This window comes from Dermacentor albipictus, chromosome 8, assembly GCF_038994185.2.
Source record: "Dermacentor albipictus isolate Rhodes 1998 colony chromosome 8, USDA_Dalb.pri_finalv2, whole genome shotgun sequence".
NCBI lineage: Eukaryota > Metazoa > Arthropoda > Arachnida > Ixodida > Ixodidae > Dermacentor > Dermacentor albipictus.
Genome location: NC_091828.1, coordinates 20,747,375 through 20,762,970, shown reverse-complemented (window position 1 = coordinate 20,762,970; position 15,596 = coordinate 20,747,375). Strand labels below are relative to the sequence as shown.

Here is a 15,596-nt window from a genome sequence, read left to right as displayed (position 1 = left end):
TACTTTGCTTTTGAATGAATAGAACGCTCATTAACAGAACAGAGCCACTGACGACCTGCGTCTCAAGCAGCCAGGCTACATATTAATAAGTTGGGCTAGTGAAATAACTGCCATTCTACCATTTACAGTGTGCTGTCTAATATTGATTGCATGGTGTTGAATTTGATTTTGACTTGTTCTTGCTATTTCTGTGGCCACTTGCTTTGTGCACACTTGATGTATTCCAAAGCCTGGTTGGATGGAGTGATCGTATAATATGTATGTCATTAGTCCGTATGTGCCCAATGGAACTTAGCATGGCAAAAAATATTTTCATTGCATTTTATCACATGGTAGACATATTTGCAGGTTTGAACAGTATTTGGCACTCTTGGACAAGCAGGGTTCAAGGGTGTAGTTCTCTCAAACCAGTAGCCATGAACAACACTTATGAAATATAGTGAGGAAATGTAAGCTTGTGCACTTTGATGACAGCAAGCACTTGTTAGTGCACCCTTTGTTCCTGTTGACAACCTGTCTGGCTGCTTTGATGTCGTAGACCGCTAGTGGCTCGTTGAACAGACTACTAGTCATTTTGTAGGCTTATCATAACATATAGCTTTGCAGATTATAGTAGTAGCCGAGAGTGAGGCTTTGTCTACAGTGACACAACTATTTATTTCACTTTTCTGGCGCGATGCCAAAGACTAATAGAGAATTGACTGCTATACTGTTTTGCGAGCTGGTTTTATGTTTCTGGCGTAATGTATAAAAATATATGTATGTTCAACGCGCAGCTACTAACCAGCGCACCAAAAAACTAACCTCGCAAGCAATGAAATCTACAGCAATAATAAATAAATGTGTATCATATACCTTGCCATAAAAGCATGGAAAGAGAAGTAACTACGGTGCCAATACTCTCAAGCAGTCATTTGTAGAATACTATTTACACTACTATACTGTTCTTTTCTTTCTTCATCTCTTTTGTATACTTGAACAGTAATTAAGAAATAAACTTAGTAGTATTAAATACAAGTGTGTTGCCTTTAATTACTGAATCAATGCTAGTGAAGAAACATGTGAAGAGATAATGCTCACTGCTTGTCTTTCCTTGCTTTGCATGCATGTGAATTGCTGACCACACCAGTAATAATTCAGAAGAAATGGAAAACATTTCTTTCATGTGTACCTTATATGGAGCCAGAAAACTTGACTCGGAGAAAGATTTTTCCTCATGCTTGCACATGTGATGTTCGAGCATAGGTTTAGCTTCACATGGCAGGGCCAGTTATGCTAATGCACCCACACACTTCATAGGTTAGTGCAGTAGCCCTTGAATTTACGAGTTCTTGGAAATCCAAACTTTCCAAGAATCGCAATAATGGTTGTAATACCTTTGTCCGCATGCACATAGCTGGTTAGGAAGTCGAGAGAATCACGGTATCAAAAATAGTAAAGTTGCTTCCAGTCCCTTAGCATGGTGGAGGGGTTAGGCATTTTTTTAACGATCGAAATAGCGAGCATTCCCCACGAAAGTAACTTCGTTAATTCTCTATTCGGTATAAACATAGTTTGTTACATGATGATATTGTTACGTTGCAAAAGTCACATATAAAGATGTGTTTACAATATCTACAAGAGCGACGTTGCATAAACAAGATGGCTGTCGAGACCTATTCCACCTCTACACGTAAAATTTTCTTCTGACTGGCACCACTCTTGGTTGTGTTGTAATATAACCCCTGCCTGTAAAGGTGCCGTCTCGGCGCTAACCATAAGGGAAGTGAACTCGTGACAAGGTAAGGCTTCAGCTGGGGCACATGCACAACGTTCGTGGGGACACGCAAGTGCAGCAGAGTGATCTTGTAGTTCATATCGCCAAGGTGACGCGATATCGTGTAGGCCCCTGTGTAGCGCGGCAGCAGGTTTTGAGACAAATCGATGTAGTGGCATGATGTCCATAAGAAGACAACGGAGCCAAGAAATCGAACGTTCGATGTCGGCTGTCCTACCAGATCTTCTGTACGGCCCGAGACGCGATCACTGAGTCGGCAGTTGGCAATGCCGTGTGAGCCGGGCGAAGACGGCTCGAGCACATTCAGTGGGAGTGTTCGTTGAGGAAGGAAGCAGTGTGCCAAAGGGCAAAGAGGGGTGGTGGTTGAACAGAAGCTGAAAGCGTGAAAAGCCAGTGGTCTCGTGACGGGACTAATCACAGGTGAAGGTCACGAAGGGCAACGTGCTGTCCCAGTGACTATGGTCGTCAGAAACGTGCATGGACAGCATTTCTCTCAACGAGCCGCTCCGTCAGTCTGTTTGTCTGCCGGTGGCAGGCGGTGGAAGGAATTGTGCTCGGCTGAACAGGAGTGAAGTAGGTCTTCAGCTACTCGGGACAAGAAGGTGCGGCTGCGATCTACGAGGAGCTGCCGGACTGCGCCGTGATGGAGAATGACAGAGGATGGTACAGCCTGTGCGCAAAGCTCGCACGATCGCGTACCGGGTCGCGTAATCAGTCGCGACAACGACCCACTCATTGCCAGATTTCGACATCGGAGTAGGGCCGAGAAGATCGAGACCGACGCAAAAGAATGGTTCTGAGGGCACATCGATAGGGCGAAGGCGTCCAGCGGCAGCACAGCATGCTTTTTTTGTGACACTGGCAGCCCAGGTAGCACAAACCTGTCTAGAAGAAATCTATATTTGGGCTTGTTCAAGTCAAAATGTCTGCAATCCGGCTTGTACAAGCTGAGCAATGGCCCTAGAACTTCGCAAGGGCCGGTATTTTGTAGCGATGCCTTTTCCGATTCTATGCTTTTTCAGGCTTTTCGCGCTTGGCCAGTGGTCAGAGCGACGGTCTGCCCAGATTATCAACGGGATCAGGCGGCCGTGTGTGGTGGATGATAAGAATAGCATAGAATAAGGCATCGCTACAAAATAGCGGCCAAGCACTCCTGAAGCCAAGCTAATTAATGCTCCCTCCGTATTCGTCTTGGGGAAGTCTTGGCAAGCTGTTCATTAGACTGTGTGGAACTCACGTATGAAGGCTTATTTTGCTTGCCCGAGAAAATACCGGGTGTTTCAGCGAACAATTTCAAACTTTTAAATTTCCTGGGGCAGATAACATAATTCTACTCCATGAGCCGGTCTATTTGAAGAGGCGGGTATTACGCGGAGAAATTGAAATGCATACTCGACGAGTTAACAAATATTCACTTATTAAGTTTTAAGCTAATTGCTCTATGGAACATATTGTAATTTAGATATATTAATGGGCGAGACTGCAAGACATATCCACTTGAATATAATTGTCTGGATGATACCATCTGTGAGATTTGCGCCGTCAAATATGCGGTAAAAATGCACTGTCGTTCCGCTTAATTTCCTAACAAAACGTCTTTTTATGCATTGAAACTTGCAAGCAATTGGAACCCCTATGCGTTTCTCTGCAGGGCTTGGGAAATAATATTACGAAAGTGATGTCATCCTGAGAATTCGTCCGAAGTGGATACGCTTTGTAAACTTCCCGGCTAGAATTTGTACCTTGCAAGATGTGCCATAATGTAATTAGAAACTTTATTAGTGAATTATTGTTAATTGGTAAATTATGCATTTCAATTCTTTTTCTGCAGGTAATGTCTGCCTGTTTAAGTAGACTGCATCATTGACTAGAATTGAGCTATCTGCCACAGGAAATAAAAAAAAAGTTTGGAAGTGTTCGCTGAAACACCAGGTACGCAATCTGCACCGTAAAAAAAGGTTAACTAATGCATATGTTAATCATGCACTAATGCAGATCACTGGTACTGGTATGGTATTCTTGGAACCAGTGTCATGATTCAGGATTTATAGTAAATGTACATGTATTGAATACGAATGGTTTTAACTTCAAAATTAAAACATGCCAAAATCTAATAATCCGAAAAACATTCAGTATTATGGGCTAAATGCATGCTTTTGCAAAGGCATACATTTTGAAAGCACCTGCATAGATTCCGCAGTTCGGAATATGTGAAGGTGTAACATTGACAGCCTGTTTATGACACACAAATGTGTACATATGGCAGCCAAGTCACTTTTGCACCGAAATTAAATTCTTCATTAATGAATGGTTTCGCAACAGCATAACACTTTGCAAGTGCACAGAACTTTAGAAATTTGGCCAACACAAGAAAAATACATGCAGTAAACAAGGGTGTTGAATGAGGCATACTGAAAAGACATCTTGTAAAAATACAGTGAAATGTCTTTTTGATAACCAAACCAGCATTTTATAACATTGTTTAGGAGGCAAGAAAATCGGTAAAATAAAAATTTTTATTCTTGCAAGTTAGGTACATCTGCTTGCCTTTAAAGTTCATTGAATACTTCGTGCAGATGCAAAAATAATGATATTTAGTGCAGAAAAAGGTTCCATAGTGTAAACACTGTAGGGGGACCTTTTAGAAAGTTGACACCAGTACTACTTGACAGCAAAAAAAGCATTGCATTGCAAAATAGCCTTGTATTGCTTATGATTAAATTTATGTACAGGCAATTAACGACACGCCATGCTTTGTATTGACTGACTAGAATAACGCACACACGCACGCACACACACATACACACACACACGCACACGTGCACACACACATACACATACACACATACACACACACACATATACACACACACACATATACACACATATACACACACACACATATACACACATATATATATATAATTATGAATGACATGTCTAGAAAAACTGACCCCGCATCCTATGACTAAGGCACAGGAGTAAGGACGATGAAAAAGGCACGCCAGCTGGTGGCAGGCCGAGTGGCTTTTGAAGAATCTGCACCAGTAAAAAAAAAGCACTCATTTAGAGTAAAACCAACAAATAAGAGTTGAATGCTTAACATAAACATGATTAAGAAATAATATATGCATATAAAAAAGATAGCGATGACACTATCCAAAAAGATACTGTGCCCCATTGACAACTGTCAAGTGTATAGTTATAATCCCAAGCTTCTGTAATGCACACACCATTTTCAAGGATTACATGCTTATGAAATTACAATATTTTAGGACCTCAATTAACACTCAGAATGCACAGTTGCTTGTTTCAAGCCTCGCTTTTCAGTGGCTGTCCTCACAAGACTGAACAATGACATAAAAACAAATACAACAAGAACAAGCATCATAAATAAGAGAGAGAGAAATAAACTTTATTGTTAGACCAGGCTTCTTGAGCCCAAAGGTGGGTGGCCTCGGACCAGAAATATAAAAGTGAAGGCGTAGCATAATGCCAAAAGACTGGTATAATTCACTCTAATTTAAAATGTCTATTCATGTTTATCCAAAGCATCTCCGTGTTCTTTTGCTGCTTGGAAGTTATTATAGCTTTCTTTTACTTTGCATCTTGTTAGCCAGCGGCCCTGAACATCAATTACAACTGCAATAACTGATGTTTTACCCTACTTGGTGTTCGCAAAATTCACTATGTCTAAAGTAGAATACATCATAATCTATACAAGTTTCCGTATGACCAAGCATGATGTCGCAACAGAATAGATGATCCTTGGACATTAGCTGGCCATTATCAATAGGTATTTGAAGACCACATGTGACAGTTGATGTCAGTAAAGTTAATAGCTTCGAATAGCTTCTGTAGTACCAAACCATCTATTGAAACAATGCAAGTAACACACAGTATCAGCAGTTTTGGCTGATATCCGAAGCATTGTCACGTACGAACAGTTCTGCAATTAATAAATTAAATTTGTGGAAACTCAGTTCTATGGAACTGCAAGGGGGAGGGAGTTTTATATAAAAATTGCCATCCACCCAACTGTAGCTACACTGAGTGCATGACAATTTTCTCTTTAAAATGTGTCCGTAAATTTTTGTTTCATTCCGAACAGCATGAATTTTGGGAGTAAGAATCACTGCACTTATGCCTAGTCAAACAGCAGCCCTCTAAAGTTACCTTCAATGTAGACACTGTAGACATGCAGGTCTGAGGCTCATTTCCTGCCACCGGCCTTGAGTGCTCAAGTTTCCACCCAAGCTGTCTGAAAATACTGGGTGCAATGCCCGCAGTTAAGCATCTGAAGGGAGAGAGCCGTCGTGCCTTAAAAAAACAAAAACAAAAACTTCAGCAAAAGGATTTCAAAGCTAAAAACACTAACATACACAATGTGGCTATTACAATGGCTGGATTAAGGCAGGAATGAAAGCCCCAGAAAAGGTAAGGCAGAACAGGAAATGACACTGGATGAATATGCATTCTCGAGAAATTGGTATTGCAGCAACATTTACGCAGACAAACTGCAAGATGATGTATAATTTTTTATGCTATGAACAACTAAAAAAAATGAAGCCACGAGATGTCAAATATTGCCTTCAGGTAGCATGTGTGGATTCGTGACCAGTTGCCTTCACCCCAAAAGATCACGTACTCTTTACAGCTGCGGCAGAAAGGATATTCCACATCTTCCACCAAGGTTTGCGAGTAGTAGCACTGGCGAACCCTCCCCGGGATAGTTCTAGTAGTAAAACATAAATAGGCCCGGAAACATATAGGTAAACGGCGCTGCACTAGATCAGTTGGTAAAAGCATAGCATGCGTAATGTGAAGACATGGGATCGTCCCCCACCTACAGCCAGTTTTTTCATTCATTTCCATTAGTTTGTCATTTATTTCATTCATTTAGTAAGCACAAGAAATTTCCCCTATGTTTCCTTGGTGGTCTGTTCGTTGACTTCTTACAATTAAATCAGGGCCCTCGGTTCCCTTTCTTCTCGTTAAAAAATAATGGAATCACTTTAACATCCATACAACATTTTTACAACTTGTGCCAGGTGTAATTTTTTAGTTACACAAAGCACAAGTTATAAATACGCGCTCATATTGTAAATTCATAAAGCTTTTGCTTACAAGATGGCCTCGAAAAGCAGGATCGGAGTTCAACATGCATTCTAATGTGGCCACATTTTCCTAGTTCTCCAAGGGCATCTTGTAATCGGTCATTGCCATTCTGTCAGTTTTGTTGGGAACACCGGTAGCTGCTAGGAGCCTTTCCTCTTGATGTCTTACAGTCTTCGCAAGTCTTTCATTAGTACGCAAATGTCCGGAAGCACTTACAAGAGACGGACAGAAGTCATGAACATTTTGACAGCTTGGACGGTAGCTAATAACATGCTGCACGGCACACCTTGAGCATGCGTAACTAGCTCCTATATAGCTGTGCAGGTTCGATCCTGGTGTCTCAAGCTCTTGGGAACTAGTCTCATCATTGGTGCAGCCTGGCTCAAGCCTATATCACTGTGGTTCGTGTTCTTCCCTGAAACGCTTGCCTCTGTGCACCGGGGAGCACTGATCCTGAGGGACGGTTGTATTGGGCAAGATGTCAAACTTTTGCTGTTCCAAGGCCGTGCGCACTAAAAAAAAAATTGCATCAAATCTTATTTTATACAACGGGCAACAACGGCGTTCGCACGAAGTCACACTTTGTTGTGGTGCGCCACGTTGCCTTTTGTTCTCCGTTTGCGCTTCCCAATATCTATATTTAGTTTTGTTTCCCTTTTGTTACTGTTGTAACCGCTTGCCGAATTATGTAGGTATGTCGAACAATCTGTCCTGTTACTAACCAGCCAGGCTACAGGACCAAACAAGTTTTGCGAAGTTTTCTGTAATGTGAAGATCAAAGTGACGATAAAAAAAAAAAGAACGCAGTGGACACCGTCAACGTACGCGCTTACGTGTCGACGCAATTAGTCGGAGGGACGCAGATATATTATTCGCATCGTGATGCAGTTTTCAGACTGTCAATGAATAATGTATGTCAATAAACGATATAGCTTTTGTTTAGATAATTACAGCACCAGCTTAAACAGTAGGCAATCTTAGACCACGAGGAAACTACGCGGGGACTCGGTGAGAACCGGTTCCCCCATGTAACAATTTTAACACGGATAATCGATACTAACGGCATCCAGTGATCCTGTACCAATCAGAATGTAATCTCAACTAGACCAGTTTATTGTGTCCGCGACAGTGGACATGCCGCAAGGAAATTCGAAACGATAACCGACATGCATTAATTGATGTGAAACAGTAAACCAAGTTGGTCATGGTGCTAAAATCGTGCAACAGAGCTTTCAAATAATAAGTTCGATCACTTAGCCAAATGAAGCTATGCCTTCAACTCAGAAAGATACAGAGCAGGCGACGCGCGCACGGAACAAATCCGTTGAACACGTTAAAAAGCGCGGTGCATGGTGCAATGCAATGTATGGGAGCGCACGGGAGCACGGGAGAGAAGCGTATCCCCGCAGGCCGGCTGTACCCGGTTTAGAGGAAAACCGGATGTGACGTGAGCCAGTGCCGTACTCCCTGCCCCCAGATAGGTACTTGTACGCCTAGGGAAAGACGCTGCTAGGTGCTGCTGCTAAATCCCTGTGGTTTCTGCCGGCTCACGTAGGTTCGTTCGCGTGGTCTTGTGGCGTTAGCTTCGGATGACGCGGTAAATTTAAATTGGCAGATATTGAAGCGCGCGCTGTCACCGACAGCGGTCATTGCGTAATCGTCTCGTGCATAAGCTTTGCAGTACATTGGGTTGTTATTGTATTTTGCGGAGCGCTTCTATATGGCGACAACATACCGATGTAATCATTGCACTGATGGTGTTGTCGAACGAATCGTTGCAAGCCGGGGGTGAAAAAAATGGGCGTAAATTCTCTTGTAAGACTTTGAGATCGACTTTAAAAACATACTAGAGCTTTTCCGTCTCCATCATATCTTAGAGCAAAAGTCTAAAAGACATTTACTATAAGCTGTACAGAAGACGTTTAATTTGGAGCTTGACTTGGCACAAGCCGGGCCAAGCTGGGTCAAGCCGAGTCTGGAACGCTTGTAGCCGACTTTTGCTTCCTGGAAGAACGCACAGGCTGCAACGTAGTGATACTGCACAGAGCCGTACAGGCCTGGACAGTAGAAGCGGCGCCGTACGCGGTCGTAAGTGCGCGAAACGCCGAGGTGGCCTGCAGTAGATGAGGGCGGGAGAGGCACTGCTTAAAGTCAGGAAGGGGCGCGGGAAGGGGGCGCCGGCCCCGTCTCCATTATTTAAGGAGGGGCAACGTACGTACCTTCCGCTCCAACCCTCGGTAGTTGAACCGTAACCGTAGCGGTACCGGTTCGACAAGCATTGGAGGGTATTTTACTAACAGTGGTGCCTTGTGCGGCGCAAAGATAACTCGCCAGTTTTCGAATAATTACTCGATCGCAAATAATTTTAATTCATATGGCATTCAGCCAAAAAATGAGACAGGAAAGGAGGGTATTGTCGTACTGCCGCATGCACGTACTTAACCGAAGCACTGCATATGACAGTCACCACCCTTGTTGGACTAATTCTTTCACCTCTTTGACTGCCAGATCCTGCGATTCATCGTCACATTGACATACATACATACATACATACATACATACATACATACATACATACATACATACATACATACATACATACATACATACATACATACATACATACATACATACATACATACATACATACATACATACATAGTGTTTCACGTAAGTGGCACTCAAACGAGGTGGCCCCTGAAACGGTTAGGACAAATTTTGTAGGCGCGTAGGGTACAGCTTAAGTAGAACATTCGCACCACAATTTAAGTGAAGCGTTACGTATTAATGGAGCTGCAAGCGATTAGGAGTTACCCTCCTCCCTAGCTATGCTTTTCCTCCTCAACTCGCTCGCCGAGCGAGCGGCGCTAAGCTCCGCCTTCACTGGTTCAGCGTCACGATGCGACGTCACATCGCTCACTTCCGGTTGTTTAGGGGCACGCCCCCTCCCGCGCGAGACCTTTCCGCTAGCCGCTTGGCCGTCGACCGAGAGCTATCGAAGCAGCCTGCGTTGCGAGCATTCTGTCGTAGCGCCGAACGTGTCCGGTACTCCGCTAAAAACAGGCAAGCTGGTCATTTCGGCAAATGACTGGAGGCATAAACTCAAGCTGATGAAGGAACTTTAGCGTAGACGTACGTGAGCAGCCTGATCGGTCTGCACGGTCCAGACACTTGCTGGCGCAGCGCTTAACCAGTCAAACAAAGCGCTAATATTGCTCTAACCAAGTGTAAAGCATTTCAAACATTTATAAATCAACGTGTTGATTATTACACTCCTGCGAAAAATACACACCAGCAGCAAAGAATACACTTCGTTGCTGCTACTGTGTATGGTTGAGCTCTGTGCCACCAGGTGGCTGCACCGTGCAGACCGTTCACATTTGCCCTTCTGCTCATCTCGTGGCTCATCCCGGCACAGTCAAGCGGCCTGACCCTGTCCCCTTGCGCTTGCGTTTGCCCTAATACTGGACTCGCGGTTTGCAGGTCGCTAGGCTTGCAGTCCACAAGGCAACAAAGTCGAATCATAGTGCTCGCGAAAAGACTGAGACCGACTCTGACTGCGGAGCTCTCGTCAAAATGGAGTACGTTGTAACACATGCAGACGACACTTGCTGTGTGCCGGATGTGCTGAAGTGTACTAAAAAACTATTCTTGTGTATTCTCTTTAAGTTATTTTCTTTTTACAAAAACAAAGTAACTAACATTCCAACTATTACGAGCATCATTTGTTCACCATAAAGTTGGAAAAATTATCGACCACGCGCCCTGGTCAGCCAATCAGATAGCTCGCCCATGTGACGTAATATGGGTTATTTGCATCATATGGGTAGGGGCGGCTTAAAATTCCGCCGAGCAGTGCGCTGCGATCGGCAGCGATGTGTATTTTTAAAACCTTATAATAAATTACACGCTTTACGCAGAGCACTTAGATGCATCAATTAATGATCAGAAGAACCTACTCTAACGACTCAGTACGTTTGTAGAAAATCGCCAAAATCGTTTCAGGGTCCCTTTAACCACAGCGGAATGACACCAATAGCGTATGGTTTGCCGTCTTGTGGCAGTATTCCACCTAATGAGTTTCTTAACTGAGATTAATATTGCAATTATTTATTTACTCACCTTCGGGGCAGGTGCGTCTGCTTGTGTTGCAGACGGGGCTAAGAAACAGCCGATTCAATTTTTTGTGGCCGCGTACAGGGGGCGTGGGGACCTTTTTCGTCGTTTAAAGAAACCCCGCGAACTATGAAATAAAACCACGTGACCGCGCTCGTGCACTATCGTATTGCAGCACTCAACCGTGCGTCGAGCACCTATCGCTTATCAGGGACGAGGGCGCTTCCTCTGAGTGTGCCACCGCCAAACACGCTGACGCACTGTGAAGCCGACGCGTAGAGCCGCAGCCCGTCAATTCGCTACGGTCAACACGCATAGCTCTTTCCCACGAAACGCGATTGAGAGCGCTGCAATACGATAACGCATGAGTGCAGTCACGTGGTTTTATTTCATAGTTCGCGGGCTTTCTTGAACCGCCGGGAAATATCTCCACGCAGCATGTACGTTGCGTCGAAAAATTGGATCGGTCGTTTCTGAACGTCCTCTACAACGCAATGAAACGCTCTTTCCCTGAAGTGAATATAAAAATTTGGCATAAGTCAACTTCCGTAATTAAAGAATTCGCGGGACATAAAAATACTTTGAGCAGCACACATGACGGGCAACCAGGCGTCGTTGTTTTCATCCAGGTGACTAACCAGTTTCTTTAAATCCTTCGCAGGAGCTCCGTGAAACACCGTATGTATGTATAACAGTGTGACGACGAATCGCAGGATATATATATATATATATATATATATATATATATATATATATATATATATAATTTTAAAACGTTCTAATGAAAATTTACGAATCTTTTTTGTTTGTCAGTACTCTTCAATATTTACAGGCCTCCCTCCCTAGTGGTACGTACTTGGTACGTACAGCATCAGGTTTGGCTGACATTTTACCTTAGGAACAATTCTGCCGTAAGATATCTTTATATATACCGGCCCAAATGTGGCATGAAATTGACCCAGGTACTTTACGGGCTTTCATCTATACGTCTTAGGCCATGGCACGCTGAGTTCTTGTTTGACGTTTGACATCCGCTGTCCCTGGGGACAGCGTTGCCAGCAGTCATCCAGTCGCCCGACCGAGACGCCGATGAGGAGCTGCTTGAAGCCTTCCTCGATTTCATCCGGCTTCCTGTGCATGTTTCAGAATACTAATTTTGCCTATTTTCTTAAGTTTGACAGATTAGAGAATAAAGAAAAAGTCCTACGACTACGAGTGCCCCTAGTGGTAGATTTGAGCGCAGCTGCATGCGTGTTTTCATTTTGCTATATATTTAGGCAAAAAATGTGGCACCAATACCACCACTGGGACTGGCAGTGGAGCAGTGCTGTCATTGACTTCGCAGAGGGAGGGGCAGTTTGGGAACGCTGGCATGGTGATCGGCACCGTGGCCACTGAGCGTGGCTGCTTGTCGGGAATGATCCACCAGCTTCCGTTGGAGGCTAGGGTCACCGCTGGAGAGCACGGTCTCCCAGTGCTCCGCACTCGGATTTTCTATTTTGTGGAATTCGTTATTCGTATTGCACTCCCATGTGATGTGATAAAGTGTGGGTATTGCACCACACCACGGGCATGTGTCCCTGTATTGACTTGGGGACATTTTGCATAGCATATGTAAATTTGGGAAAGTTCCTGTCTGCAGCTTTCGCCAGTAAACTGCCTGTTGTTGAGTCAGTGCATTGTGGGGCGGTGGATATGTGATCCTCGTCCCTCTATGGAATAGGGGCGCCAACCATGCAGGCCGGAGATCGTCATCAACCAATAGAAGATCAAGACATCAGGACGGACCGCTGGATTACTCTTTCTAGAGCAATCAAGTTTACTTCCTCCTCCTCCGCAGCCAGCTGTGGAAGAAAACGACGATGAACGCGCGAGCAGTGGCACGAGCGCGTTCGCGCGGTTGCGCCAAGAGATGCCGACGCTCAACCCATCAACGGGCGCCTGGGAGCTGCGCTCTAAAACCCGTGCTTGGAAACCTTTTGTGCAGCCAATAATTCAACAGCGGTGAATACCTTCGAAAGCAAAATTTATTTTGAATTGTTTTCCGAGACGCGCAAGCCACAATTTCTTCAATGCCCCAGGCACTACGGCTACTAATTTCACTATATTCGGCGTGCAGCCAAGACGAAGCTAATTGTGGAATCATCCAACCTCCGTACGTCCGTTGGGAAGTTCTATTTTCTAAAAGATTGAGCAAAGGTTGGGACTGCTGGAGGAACTTATTGAGCACTTCTGGAACAGAAAAATCGTGGTTGTGGATCAAAACATTCTTCAAGCAATCAATAAATCAATGAATTAACCAATTAGTCAATCAAGCAATCAATTATTTATTTACATTTCAGTCAAATCTCAAATTGGGAACAGAAGAGGAACGTATTTCTGCAACAATCAATACTTTACGACGTCTTCGATTTGTGCTGCCCATCTCCACTGCTTCACGACAAACGACTACCATGGGCGTGGCGGCGCCTTGTTGTCCCGCCCTTGACGCTCGCGTTCGCTGCAGACGAGCTGCTCTTGCGTCCCCTCTCTCTGCCGCGGCTGCTCTCCGAGCCGGTGGTTGACGTCCCTCGGCGACCGCCCTTGTTCTTGCGGCCACCGCGGCAGAGGCAGGACGAGTGCCTAGATCAGCCGCGGCTCCTTCCCCTCTTGGCGTGATGACTGGTGCCGCCGTGGGAGTGACTACACGAGTGGTGTCGACGCCTGGAAGCCATGGCAGCGGGAGGGGTGGCGTAGCTCGGGGAAAAAACCCCGTGATCGCGTCTTGAGGCCCACCGTCTGCGCCTTCCGTGAAAGCCCCTTGATGGTGGACGGGACGTTCACATCGGCGTCCGGAGCCGGTTCATCTGAGGCCTTTCGCACCTCGCGCGCAGCCGTGGTGGCGATGGCTTTCGGCGCTGCCGGCTTCACTGACCGGGACCTCGTCGTTGGTGGAGACGGATCCTTAGTGGCAGGTCTTGCACGCGGCGGCTTGACGGCGGTGGCGTCGCGAGAAGCACTGCTGGCACCGTTGGCAGCAGCCCGCTTTCGCGTCGCCAGGGTCGTCTTGCGCGTAGCCGCTTCCTTGTTGGCTGTGCCCTCCTCCCGCGTCATAGCGGCAGCAGCTCGGCGCACTCCTTCGGCCTCGGTCTTCCGTCGGCACTCGCTCCCACAGTCTCCCCACCGTCGTCGTCAGCCTTCGTACTAGCGAGGAATGCACTCGAAGGCTGGGCTTCAGCAGGAGGAGCGCCCGCAGTGAGAGGACGGCCTCCTTCAGTGGTCCAAGCGAAATCTGTTCTGGCCGATCGAGCAGCGTTCGCGAGCCACGTGGAACGGCGCGTGGAGCGGCGGGCTTCTTTCTCCTTCGTCTTGCCAATCTTCCCGTGGGTGTATAGCGGTCGCCACTTATGTTTATCTGCCAACCTTGTGGCGACACCTGTGTTCCCTCGTGTATTTCGGCGCATGATTAAATGCCGCTTGCAATTGATACGCCAGTTAGCCTGCCTGCGGCCCCTCTTGTTGTAGTAGGTTTCCTTAAATTCTAGAAGTGTGTTCATAAAAGTCTATTCCAAGCTATTGAAATCTATATGTACTGCATTAGTACAAATATAGTATCTTATAAACATGTGCCTAGCTTGAAGCCATTCTGTAGTTCCCCGACCATATCGTTTTTTTCCACCGGTTTCGACCGCTGTAATTCTGTGGCTTGCATTGTAATTCTATATGTCACCGATGTTGCAGTAACTGGCCTGCACGAGCTTATCTTGCCCTAATTACCATTGGCGTATAGATAACGTTCATGCTGCGTGCACGTCACCCAAACGGAATTTTCTTCGTTTTAATCACTTGCTCCGTGGCATTAGAAAGCAGTGGCTAGCTCTTTGGACCCAGCTGCTTGTTTCGCTGTAATGTGATGAAGCTTTCTGAGATGAAAGTGAAAGCTTTCTACGCTAAATTTTGACCTCTCGGACTTCTGTGTCGCTGGATCTGTCTGTGCCACGACCATGCTTTTTTTTTTTCTCGGTAAAGCTATGCCTAGTAATGTCTCTCATCTATTGCAGTGCGACGTGTCCTTCGAACACGTTACCGCCTTCATCCCTCTAAAGGCGTTTGCGAATTAATTAGTTTCGTGGTTGCTGCATTTCGCTTGCCCATTATTTTAAGATTATCTTAGTATGTGCTAAAGTAAGCCTTTCCTCCTTTGATGTATATATACGTTGAAGTATTTAAATCGCTTGACTATGGGCATGACTCGCTGTTCAATTGACACCCCACGTAATTAAGCGTCTCTTCGTTAAGGATAATCACCGATCTGGACACGCTGCGCCTACCAGCCGGGCTGCTGTGCAGTCCACGCGTGGTGTGTGTGGACAACATTAGACAACATTGAGACTGCATTGCATGATTATAACGACATTCAGTGGCGTAACTAGAACAGAGCAGGAGAGGCAGTGCTTAAAGTCAGGAGGTGTAGGACAGGGGTGTGCCCGGCACCCTCTCCATTCTATAAGGAGGTGCCGGTCCCCTACCCCCCTTCTCTTTGCACTTCAACCGTAGCACTGCAGTACCCGTTGGACAAGCGTTGGAGGTGATTTTATTACCAGTA

The 15,596-nt window shown here is 45.4% G+C and overlaps 1 long non-coding RNA gene across 1 annotated transcript in view; it reads right to left on the bottom strand.

Moving 5' to 3' along the window:
* Positions 1 to 6,003: 6,003 nt before the first annotated feature.
* The window catches only part of LOC139048595 (uncharacterized), a 53,074-nt gene continuing 43,481 nt past the window's right edge, over positions 6,004 to 15,596 (bottom strand). The window contains exon 3 of the long non-coding RNA XR_011507791.1: positions 6,004 to 6,097. This is a non-coding gene — a long non-coding RNA (uncharacterized lncRNA). The remainder of the gene's footprint in view (positions 6,098 to 15,596) is intronic.